The sequence below is a fragment of the Penaeus monodon genome, unplaced genomic scaffold, assembly GCF_015228065.2.
Source record: "Penaeus monodon isolate SGIC_2016 unplaced genomic scaffold, NSTDA_Pmon_1 PmonScaffold_319, whole genome shotgun sequence".
NCBI classification, from domain to species: Eukaryota; Metazoa; Arthropoda; class Malacostraca; order Decapoda; family Penaeidae; genus Penaeus; species Penaeus monodon.
This window is the reverse complement of record NW_023657889.1, coordinates 27312-38797: the sequence shown is the minus strand read 5'-3', so window position 1 is coordinate 38797 and position 11486 is coordinate 27312.

Sequence of the window (11486 nt, the reverse complement as noted above, 5' to 3'; positions counted from 1 at the left end):
AAAAAAAAGGGGGAGAAATTAGTCAGACAAAAATGTAGCTTTGTCTGGGAGGTGTTCACATACATGTAATACATGCAGATGTAATATTGATGAGAAAGGTATGTGATAGGGCTTAAACCCTTGTATCTGGGATGACTTGACCATCACATCATAAAAAAATTTGAGTTGAGGATCAGGTGATGTTACTATCACGTCATGAAGAAATTTGGGTGAGGGTCAGGTGACGGAAACATCCTGTCATGGGAAATAGTTTGTATGGGGTGGGTGATGGTCACAAATCGTCATCAGTTAGTATATTGCAGTATGAGAATTTGTTCTAGCACTATAGGAGGTGGATTTTTTCATTAGAGAAAGAAGAGTAAGAAGTGAGAGAGGGAGCAGGAAAGAGAAAGAGAAGAGAAAGAGAAGAGAGAGAGAGAGAGAGAGAGAAGAGAGAGAGAGAGAGCGAGAGAGAGAGAGAAGAGAGAGGAGAGAGAGAGAGGGAGAGGATGGGAAGGTGGACGCAATGGAGAAGTTGTAAGGGGGATGTGGAAGGTGGGAATGGATGGGTTGAGGAATAAGGGGATGAGAGAAGGTGGGAGGGGATGGAAGAAGGTGTAAGAGGGATAGATGAAGGTGTAAGGGGGTTGTGGACTATTGGGTGGGAGAGGATGAGGGAAGATGGGATGGGGTGGGTGGAGGAATAAAAGGGGTGGGTGGAGGAATAAAAGGGATGGGGGAAGGTGGGAGGGGACGGGGATGGTGGGAGGGACGGGGGATGGTGGGAGGGGACGGGGTATGGTGGGTGGGAAACGTGGGAGGGGATGAGGGATATGGGGGTATTTGGGTAGTCAGATGTTTTTGAAGGAATTAGGAATGCTCTGATTGGCAGTGATAATGGCAGGATCATAGAACTGTGAATTAAATGTATAAAAGGGAGATATTAGTTCATAATGCAAGCCTCCGGGCTATTACAGTGGTAACGTGTCAGTCTCTCATCCGAGGGGTCGGTGGTTCATGCCCCGTCCAGGCACAAGAAGTTGCATTTGTCTCCTGGAAGTCTGCTGTGGCTGGGTACCACGGCAGGTAAGGACTAGGTTCAGCGAGTCAGCACCAGCTGACACACGTGAGCGAGTCTTCATTAGTCGACACAGGACGGCTCCCCTCATGGGCATAGCCCGGATGAGGCTAAGCTTCGCATATCTGACTTATCCTTATCACAATGCAAGCACTTTCCTGTAGCAATCCTCTCTCCTCTGTTGGCTCTCAAGACGATGACCCAGACGATCCTGGGCTTTCCACTCGGTTAGTGCCTCAGATTCATTTTGTTTAAAATGTTTTTTTAACGCTTTGCCGACGGGTGGCATGTACGTACCTGTTATGGCATGGCTAGACTATCTGCCGGTGGCATGTACGTACATGCCATGGTGTATGTATGGCCATGCCATGAGGGTTTTTTTGTTACAATTATGGGATTTTTTTTTTTTTTTTTTTTTTTTTTTTTTTTTTTTTTTTTTTTTGACACTTAAAATGTGATTAATTAGTTTTTAACACTTTTCTCATTTTCCTATACTATGCATTTCATAAAAGCTTTTTAGGCTTCTAAGGTTTGCATAAAAAAATTACGTCGGTAATCGACTACATTGGCCAGAGATATTATATACTATTCACGAAGTGATGATGTAAAACCATGTGAAAATACCGATATCACGTATTTATAAAAACACTGAACATGAAATTATATCTACATGGAAGTGATAATATAAACCTGTTGAAACTAAAGTTTATCTTATAAAATAACAAAAAAAATGCAAAGAAAATACAACAATCTACGGTTTCAACTCCATGATACCACACTGCTTATTTTATTCAGACTATAGACCGAATAATGATAACTATGGAGTCTATATAAAAACAAAAATACCCTAGTCTTGATTTATCAGGAAATATGGCAAATAGAGACCTTAGCAAATAATAATACTGAAAATACAACATAGGTTCTTAGTATACGAAGTAAAGGCAAGGGATGCTGGTATTGGGCATGAGCGGTCGCGTATGCTAGGGTGACGATACGAGTCCCGGCAGCGGGGCCCGGGCCACTATGAATACCACCCCTCGGGAAAGTGTTAAAGGAGGGGTCCTAGATCACCCTGGCCACTGTGGCTCTGGTGGAGAGAATTAGATGATGTGTTTATGAGACTGTTACAAGTGACCATTATGGCACTGTTACTACCATCATGGATGCTGGCCCAGCCAAATGCCACAACCAAATCCAAGATGGAAAACAGACAAGGACAATGGCAAGCCTTTCAGGATGCCTTGGCCCACTGTCTTAGCAGCAGTGAACCCTCACAGACTGTAAACGTGGGAGTGCATGAAGCCAGACTTTTAAGTGCTGTAAATCAAGCAGCCTCACAGACTATACCCAAAACTCGGCCATGGTCCCGGGGGTTAAAAGGACGCCTGGTACTTTAATGACGAGATTAAGGAAATCAACCACAGAGTGAACATGTGTAGAAACATTTCCGAAGTAAAGAACCTCTGACAACCTAGCCCTTCTAAGGGAAGCAGTCAGGATGCCGGGGAAACTTATGGGGTCAGGCAAGGAAAAGTGGCTGGAATGGTGTGAGTCCTTTGATCACCGAACCATCCTTACAGAGCTGTGGCAACAACTAGCCGCTCAGCCCCGAGGTGCACACACCATGACCCTCAAGCAGAAGCAAACAGACTGGTGCAGGAGTTCTCTGTGAGAACAAGCAGCAACAGTCTGCCAGCTGAACTGAGGGCAGACTTGCTCATATCAGAGAGAGAGGGCAGTCGAACCCGATAACTCAAATGTATCTTCTCTCTGAGGGAACTAAGAAAACTTACAAAACAGTTCTTGCACAGCCCCGGGTTCTGATGGGATCTCGTACTCCCATCATTTCCCACCTAGGACTGGCAAGTGAGCTTGCATTTCTGCAACTCATCAACAACTCCCGGGAAACTTCCATTCTACCCCAAAACTGGAAGAGGGCCACCATAGTTCCCATCCCAAAACCAAAGGGAAGGCCAGGGAAGTACCGCCCCTCTCTCTCCTCAGCTGTCTGGGCCAGACGGCCGAAAGAATGATCCTAACCGACTCCAATGGAAAATGGGACTCCCACTTGAAAACCTCCATGGGTTCACAAGGGGCGTGAGCACAGCACACAGCATAGCCACGCTCTTATGCACAATCAGCATTGTGACTTCTGTGGTAGTATTCCTAGACCTGGAGAAGGCTTTTGAATTAGCAAGTCCTCTTGCTATTCAGGAGAGCCTGATATCACAGCACATGCCACTAGAAAATGAAACACCTCAAGGTGGGGTCCTCAGTCCAGCCAATTGCAACACCTTAATGCCCTGCATCCTCTACATACAGCTCCCAGTGGGGTGCAAGATCATCTATGCAGACAACCTTGTAATCATCTCCATGGAGCACACTGCTAAGTAAAACCCAGCGCAGGTCTGGACCTTGTATCTGAGGAGTGCTGTAGGACAGAATAAAGATCTCTGCAGCCAAAATCCAAAGCCATGGTTTTGAGGACTAAATGTTCAAGGCACAAGTCTGAGAATCCAGGGAATGGACTTAGAATGGGTCCAGGTCTTCCAATATCTTTAAAAAGGAGGTCCTATACTTGGTTGACCGAACTAAAGCAAGACTGACTGTCATGAGAGCAATGTTTGGGAGACATATAGGAGCCAGATATAAAGTACTGAGATCATTCTATGTACATGCCATCCGTCTCATTGTGGACTATGCTGTCTCCCTGATTGCCGCAAAGCCAAAATTAAGAGAAAAATAGGAGACAGTCCAAAATGAAGCTGCCAGAATCATTCTGGGTGCCCCAAGGTGGACGAAGGCCCTCAACCTCCTAATGAAGGCAAACCTCCCCTTGGAATCATAAATTGATCTAATGGCAGTCATTTCATTTCAAAGGTCATCCAAGCCCCAGGAACACAAAGATGAGACAAAAAATACTCAGATGCCTAGAACAAGACCACAAGCTGTTTGGAAACAACTCCTGGCTGTCCCACACAGCCAGGGTGTTGATATGCTATCAACTCAAAGAACAACTACTTGCCAAGGCATGGACTCCCCCCACCCTGACTTTGTTGAAGCCCCGCCGTGGGCACAAACCTTGATCGAGTTTTCTGTCAAGGGAGAAAGAATTAATACACCATGCCTAGTCTAAAGGCAGAAGCTGAGAGGGTCATTGCAGCCATCACTCCTCCGGGCTCCTCCGGGTAGTAGAACTACATCACGGATGGATCAGTCGATCCCTTAAACCAGACTGCAGGCGCCGGCTTTGCAGCAAGGGATGTCACACAATCCATGGGGTAACAGACAACGCCTCCTCGCTACAGGCAGAGGCAGTTGCGAGCATGTCAGTTCTAGCCCACGCGTCCTTGAGGGAAAGACATGTGGTCATACATACAGACTCCAGGGCTGCACTGACTGTACAGCAAAGCTCACCCAAAGACATCTACCTTCTGACTACTTTTCTCACAATAGCACAGAGGATTCTTGCTCAGGGTAGAAGAATAATCATAAACTGCGTCCCTAGCCACATAGGCATCAGAGGGAATGAGCATGCTGACAGACTAGCTGACATTGGCATGGGTATGCCCCAAATCCCATAATCATAAAACCGATCCAAAAAATCTTAAGGCAGAAGTGTAATGCCACAGCTCGTGCCTTCCTCCTGCAGCTTGACAGAGAGAAAACGAGATCCTCCCCTCGGCCAGATGGTACTCAGACGCCACAAGCTATGAGCCACTGGCACTCTCTGAAGCAATCAACAGAGGTACCGAAGTCATTCTTCACAGAATCCCCCCAATCCCTTGCCCGTTGTTGTCGTGGGGGGGCTTAGGAGGCGGAGACTGGGACCCAGTGATGGGGAACTCCCAACCTTGGGACTCAGCCCTCGACTCAACTAATTTTGCATGGTTTTTATTTTCCTTCCCACTTTTCGTTTCTGTCCCTTTGCTATCCACTCCTAAGGTGTGAGGGGCCGTGCTGAAAGGATGAAAGGCTGACTTTGTGCCAGTCCGAACGGCCTGAGGGAGCCATGGGCCGGTATTCCCTGTTTTAGTTATCTAGCCCTTTCCCTCAAGGGGCCCCTGAGGGGGGACTTTTTTTATCCCCACATAATCCAGGCTTACCATGGCCAGTAATAAAAACTTATCCCCACTATTAGGGGCAATGAGGCTTGCCCCTTTATAAAAATAGCCCAACGATGTAAACCCACCAGATTCCCGACCCAGGCTCCCCTTTTGCCCCACGGCTCCGAACACTGCAATAACTCCCCCCTCATCAAAAACCTACTAGTACAGTAGCCAAGAATCAACCCTTAAGGAACATTTCCACTTCCCAGCATGCTCAACTTCAACACCTCTACCCCCACAACCCCCAACAAAACCCAAACCCCATCCTCCCTTATTAATACCTTACACCCTTTATTGCCCACCTCCCCAAAAACACTACCCCCCTTAACACTCCTATCTTCGTCACGCCCCCGCCCTTCGACTACCCTATCTCTACAACAATTTTGAATACCCTCTTCAGCGCCCCCAAATGGGACCGTTTTTCCCGTGATCCCTCCCACAGCTCCCTATCTGAAAACCCTTCTTTTCCCAACAAGGGTCTCCAAAAACAAGTAGGTAAAGTCTCTTTCCGTAGCCGACCCGCCCGCTCCCGTCTTGTCACAGTAACATCCGAAACCAAGCTATAGCAGTAACAAAACTAACAGACCTTATGGTAACCCACCCTTTGCAGAACCCATCCAACCCTCAATACTTGCACCGGAACAGGTTCAATCTCCCCAGCAAATTGCCCAATCTATGACAAAGATTGGTCAGATTGGGGAGAAGATCTACTTTCTGTCTCACAGACTATGTGCAACATCAGTACAATGCTACTCCATTCCCCCAGAGGTCATCGAAAGGAAACCCACTAACATAGCCAAAATTACCTTCGTAGGCATGACCTTCCTTTAACGTCTACCATAGGAGGAAAAATCCCTCCCTGTTCGTCCATACCAACCTCCTCCACGTCAGTGCCAAAATTGTTTGGGGTCTAGGAACCCAGCCAAACATTGCCGTTCCACAGCCAGATGCCCATATGTGCCAAAACCCGGCCATACCCGATCTAACTGCCCTGCACAATCACGCCATGTGCCAACTGTGGCGGCCCCTAATGTATTTTTAGGGGTTGTCCCACCTATAAATTTGGTCTGAGGTAGCAAGTCTCAGATTCAAACTTGGACTCACACTACGTGAAAGCCAGCAAGAAGCACGTCGACGTAGTTTCTCCCTTACTCCCTTTCTCCAGTAATATGCTCATTTACCCAATTCTGCTAAACCACCCCCCCTACATCTAACCCCCCTCTTCTACCCCCTACTTTCCCCAGTCAAAACTCTTTTGCCATCCTAAATCCAGACCCCTCCAATCTCTACTAAGATACTTCAATCACCACTACAATCCAAAAACCTTCCCCTCTCCCTCCTCGCACTACCCGTAACAGACAGAACAAACGTTCCCCCCCACTTCCCCTACCACACAATCACCTCCACTTCCTTTGCTCCCATGCTTGAGACACCAGTCCTTCTTCCCCCCCCCCCCCCCCCCCCCCCCCCCACCCCCCCCCCCCCCCCCCCCCCCCCCCCCCCCCCCCCCCCTCACAAAGAAATCCTTTATCCCCAAAACCCGAAAAACTCAGAAGAAGAAAACCATTTAAAAAAATTCAAGATTATCTAATGAAAACTGACACTAACCTCCAAATTTAAAAACTCCTGCTCCTTCCACACTCCAAGAAAATGCTGATATCCATCCCCCTCCTAACGATACCCCTACACCTATCTCCCACCCCTCCCAAAAACAGCCCATCCCCCCCGACCCCAACCCCCCCACATTAACCCTCCCACCATCCCCTCTATCCCTTCCACTCCCTCCTTTCGCACGTGAATCCTTATGTAACTCATAACTCTCATATAGTCAATACAACCACCAGACACTCAATCCCACACAAACCTACTGCCGTGCCCACGTTTGAAACAACTCATACCCCTGCTTCCCCACCTATCCCCCTTCACCGACCCCCCAACTATCAGGGCATCCTTACAGAACCCACACTTTTTGCTTCAACAACCATTCTCTTTCCTCAAACGCAACATATTCTTCATCTAATCTAACTCCTTACCATACCCGACCCTAACCCTTTCACTCACCAATTCCTTTGCCCAGCTTAGACAACTAATCACTAACTCAACCACCCTTCCCTAACATTAACTATAGTGCTACATTACCTTAGATGTCTAGCACATTATCTTGCTTCTTAACCATAACCATTCTTCACAGAATCAGACTAGGTTACCATTGCGCAGGCAGATCATACAGAAAACTGAGCCGAACACCATACTGGTACATTATTACAGAATTGTAAGCACACAATTTCTGAGACAAGGACACCCAGAACAACCGCCGGGTATGTTTACACCATGGCGGCAGGAGCGGCTGCTGGCAATCCCGCCACCATAGTAAGCATCGAGAGTGAGAGAACAAAATGAGATCGCCATAAATAGCTGACACAGGCCGGGCCATATATATGGAAGGCCCGGGCGAAGCCAGAACTTCGCAAATCTCAAACGAACGAACAAGAGCGGCGAAGCACCCGGATCGAAGGGGTTTAGTTAAATAAAATAAAAAAAATCTACAGTATATGAAAATAGTAATAGTTTAAGCAAAATCTTAAAAGTTTGGACAAACACCCAGAAGCAAAAAATGAATTTCATTGCATTTCCATATATGTGGGTTTTTTTTTTCTTTTCTTTTCTTTTCTGGTTATTCATATGCAATAATTCTAGTATCTGAACATTAGTAATACTTTTTTTTTCTTTATTGCATCACTAGAAAAAACATCTAGTAATGTAAGATGTGGTGCACTGTATTTTTCCAGTCTTAATAACTATTACACAATGATAATTATTTTTGTGCGAATGAACTTGTTTCCCTTGTAAAGATGTGATATTACTATGATTACATTAATTAGTATAATTATTGCTACAACTATGATTATCTTTACTGCGATTAACAATATAATATTATGTAAATTTTATTATTCTAACATTTGTTGGTATTATCATTATGAACACCAGAAAGGCTGTAATAAGAATAATTAAGAGAGCACTACTAAGACCAGGAAAAGATAAGCAAAGCATAACCCACTTCCAACGACCACATTCGTTCCCAGCGTTCCCCAGAATCGCAGCCTCAATTGCGATAAATGATAACTACAGCTAATCGAGAAGTGCCTAACACAAATAATTAGGAAGAAGATGGATTTACTCTCATAGAGAAAAGAAAAAAAAAAAAAAATAAAGAAGACAAAAGCAGAGGTGTACCTACACATGATAAATTGCCACACGCATAATGGAAGCAGATAACGAGAATCTGCTCGTCAACTTCCCAGAGGTATAAATGCATTCAAAACAAAAATTGGGCATTCATATTATTCTACTATCACAGTTCCAGTTAAAGGTATAATTGACCAAAATGACTGGTCATCCAAAGTGCTAGCTAATGTTAGATTCTGCGAAACACTTTCTAGTATTTACCTTGCTGATGCTTGCAATCTCACAAACAAAATGGGCGAATTTTACATCATAATAAAAAAAAAGTCAACATTAAAGTAATGGTTCCAAAATAATACACTAAACCTAACTAAAACTCAAAACCCATAACTAATTTCAAAAGAGCAGGAAAGATATCAGTGTTGGTTATTTATATCAGACCAGCCAAACATCTATCAGTCCACTCACTGACAACAGGTCCCCTTGACAGGTAATCTCAGGTGTGTGGTATTTAGGCCAGGCCCACACAAACATACCTGTGGCATCAAGACCCCTTGCTCCCTCTTTACTATGCTATAACCCTTTGTTCTGAAGATGTGTTTTTGCTGTTTTGCCATTTTCCAAAGTTTATATTTGTTATGATGCATCAAAATGGATTTGTACCAAAAGATTCTGGGATCGTTCCCATCAAACTTGTTTCACACGCTCCAAAAATAAATTAACTGGAATGGTAATATAGCACTATTTAACAAGAGTCACGCCAACCAAGGAGGAAACAGACTACTTTGTAAAATAAAACAGGCATTGTATTTTACACTGCGGACACCCTGAAGGGCATTATTTAGGCGGAAAGAGCTGAAAATTATTCTATAAATGTTTTATTTTCCACTTCGATAGTTACTTTTTTTGTGCTGAACTGTATTTGTCAGATACTTATTGTCTTTCGGGATGCGAATGGAGAATGTTTAAAGTGTCATTCTATTTAATTATGTGCTAAGTGCCAGCTGTGGCACAGCAGTGATGGTTTCTAGCAACCTCCATAACACAATGTTACTGAGTGTGAATACCTGCAAGGGACAGTGCTACTTATAGTGATGACATTCCATTTGTTCCCGACTGTGCATGTATACATACATGCACAATTGAATGTGTCTATGCATATCCCATAAGATTTAAATTAATAAATGTCAGTTATTTTTATACCTAAAAATGGAAAAATAGTCATTTACAAAATATTTTAGTCATTTACAAAACAAAAATAGTCATTTACAAAACATTACGTCTAACATTTAAAAGTTAATAACTTGGGAATTCCCTGATGTATAACATTTTATTTTCTAAAATTATGAACGTTGGAAACAACCACAAACAAGTGTCCAAACTTCAAACTGAACTCTCTCTCTTTGAATAATTTTTCCCGCTGAAAAAGCAACTCGGTGCTTCAAAATATAGAAGCCAGATTTTTAATTATTTAAGAAAAAGGAATGTAGTTTTTCCCACAAAAAACAACTTTATACATTGCTTTTTTCAAAATTCAAGTCACATCCCAGATTTTGAAGGTTTTTCACACGTGGAAAATAAATTTCAGATATACTTATCCCTCTGAGTTATAGACTTGTACCATAAGGTACTATAATTTTTACTTCAAAATTCTTTTTCAGAGGGAATCATTTTAATATATTTTAAAAATATTATGAAATAATGGTTAATGGTTTAAACAAATGAATGTGCTAGGTATCAAAGGTCATATTGCACTATGATAAAGTACTGTGGCAAAAAGGGTAATATACGTAGAAATGGTAGTTAGAGGAGTAAAAGAATCCGGGGAATGCGATAAGGAAACAGGGGATGGTGGTGAAGTATTAGGAAGAATGCCAGGAGGAAAAGGTTCCAGAGAAGGACACTATTGAGACGTAAGAAGTCTCATGAACATCGTGATGGGAGGTAAGGATAAACGGGAAAGAAGTGGGAATGATGGTGCAAATTGAGAAGGGGAGGGTGGGTGTGTTGGGAGAGAGTGGGAGGACGAGGGGAACTTGAGGAGGAGGAGGATGGATATCGTCAATTGCTTTGAATGTAGAGGGAATAGAGATTGGAAGTGGATGAGGGTACGGAGCTTTCTCTGGGGTTTTGTTTGGGAAGTTTTGGATGTCTTCAAGAGTTTCTGGAGGGAAGCTGGGTGGGGAGGTCTGAAGAGGAGAAGAGGGGATAGATGTGTGAGAAGCAGTGGAAGAAGTGGGTGTAGAAAAAGGGGTAGAGTGAGAAGGAGGAGGGGTAGGCACCAGAGAAGTGGTAGAGATTGGAGTATCTGGATTTAGATTGGGAAAGGAATTTAACTGGGGGAGAGAGGAGTGGCGGTAAGATGGTGTAGAGTGTGTTTCCTGTCTGGCCTCACGTAGAGTGAGGCCTTGTTTGAATCTGGGAATTGCCTCCTCAGATTCGAGCTTGTAGGCAGTGCAACTCCTATAAAGCACATCATGGGAGTCACCACAATTGAGAATAAGGGAGGAGAGGGTACACAAGATGGTTGTGCAGTAGGAGATGGAGTGGATGATAATGGGAAAGAGGAAGGGCTGTGTTAATGGTTAATGGTTACAAGAAGTAAATGTGCTAGACATTAAAGTTCATATAGCACTATGGTAAAGTATTGTGACAAAAGGGTGGGAATGAGTTAACAATCAGGATAAGATGTGTTAGAAGTCAATCGTTGTAAAACGCTGTAGGGTAGAAAGGTAGTGAAAAGGGTATAAAGGGGGAGCAAATGTAATACAGTGGGGATTTGTAAGAGGAGATGGGGTTAAGGGTATAAGGCGATTAGATCAGATGGAGAGTGTCTGAGGAAGGGAGAGTAATATTGTATGAGGAAAACTGCAAAAGAGCTATTATGAAACAATCAGATGGTAAGAAACGATGTTGTAGTAGTAGGATAAGAATCCAGAGAGTGAAATAAGGGAACAGGGGAAGGTGGTGAAGTATCAAGAAGAATGTCAGGGGGGATAGATCCAGAGGACATTGTTGTGACATAAGGGAGTCACGTGAGAATCTAGGTGGGAGTGGCAAGGATAATAAGGGAAGGAAGAGCGAATTGTAATGTACATGGAAGAGGAGAGGATAGTTTTTTTTTTTTTTTTTTTTTT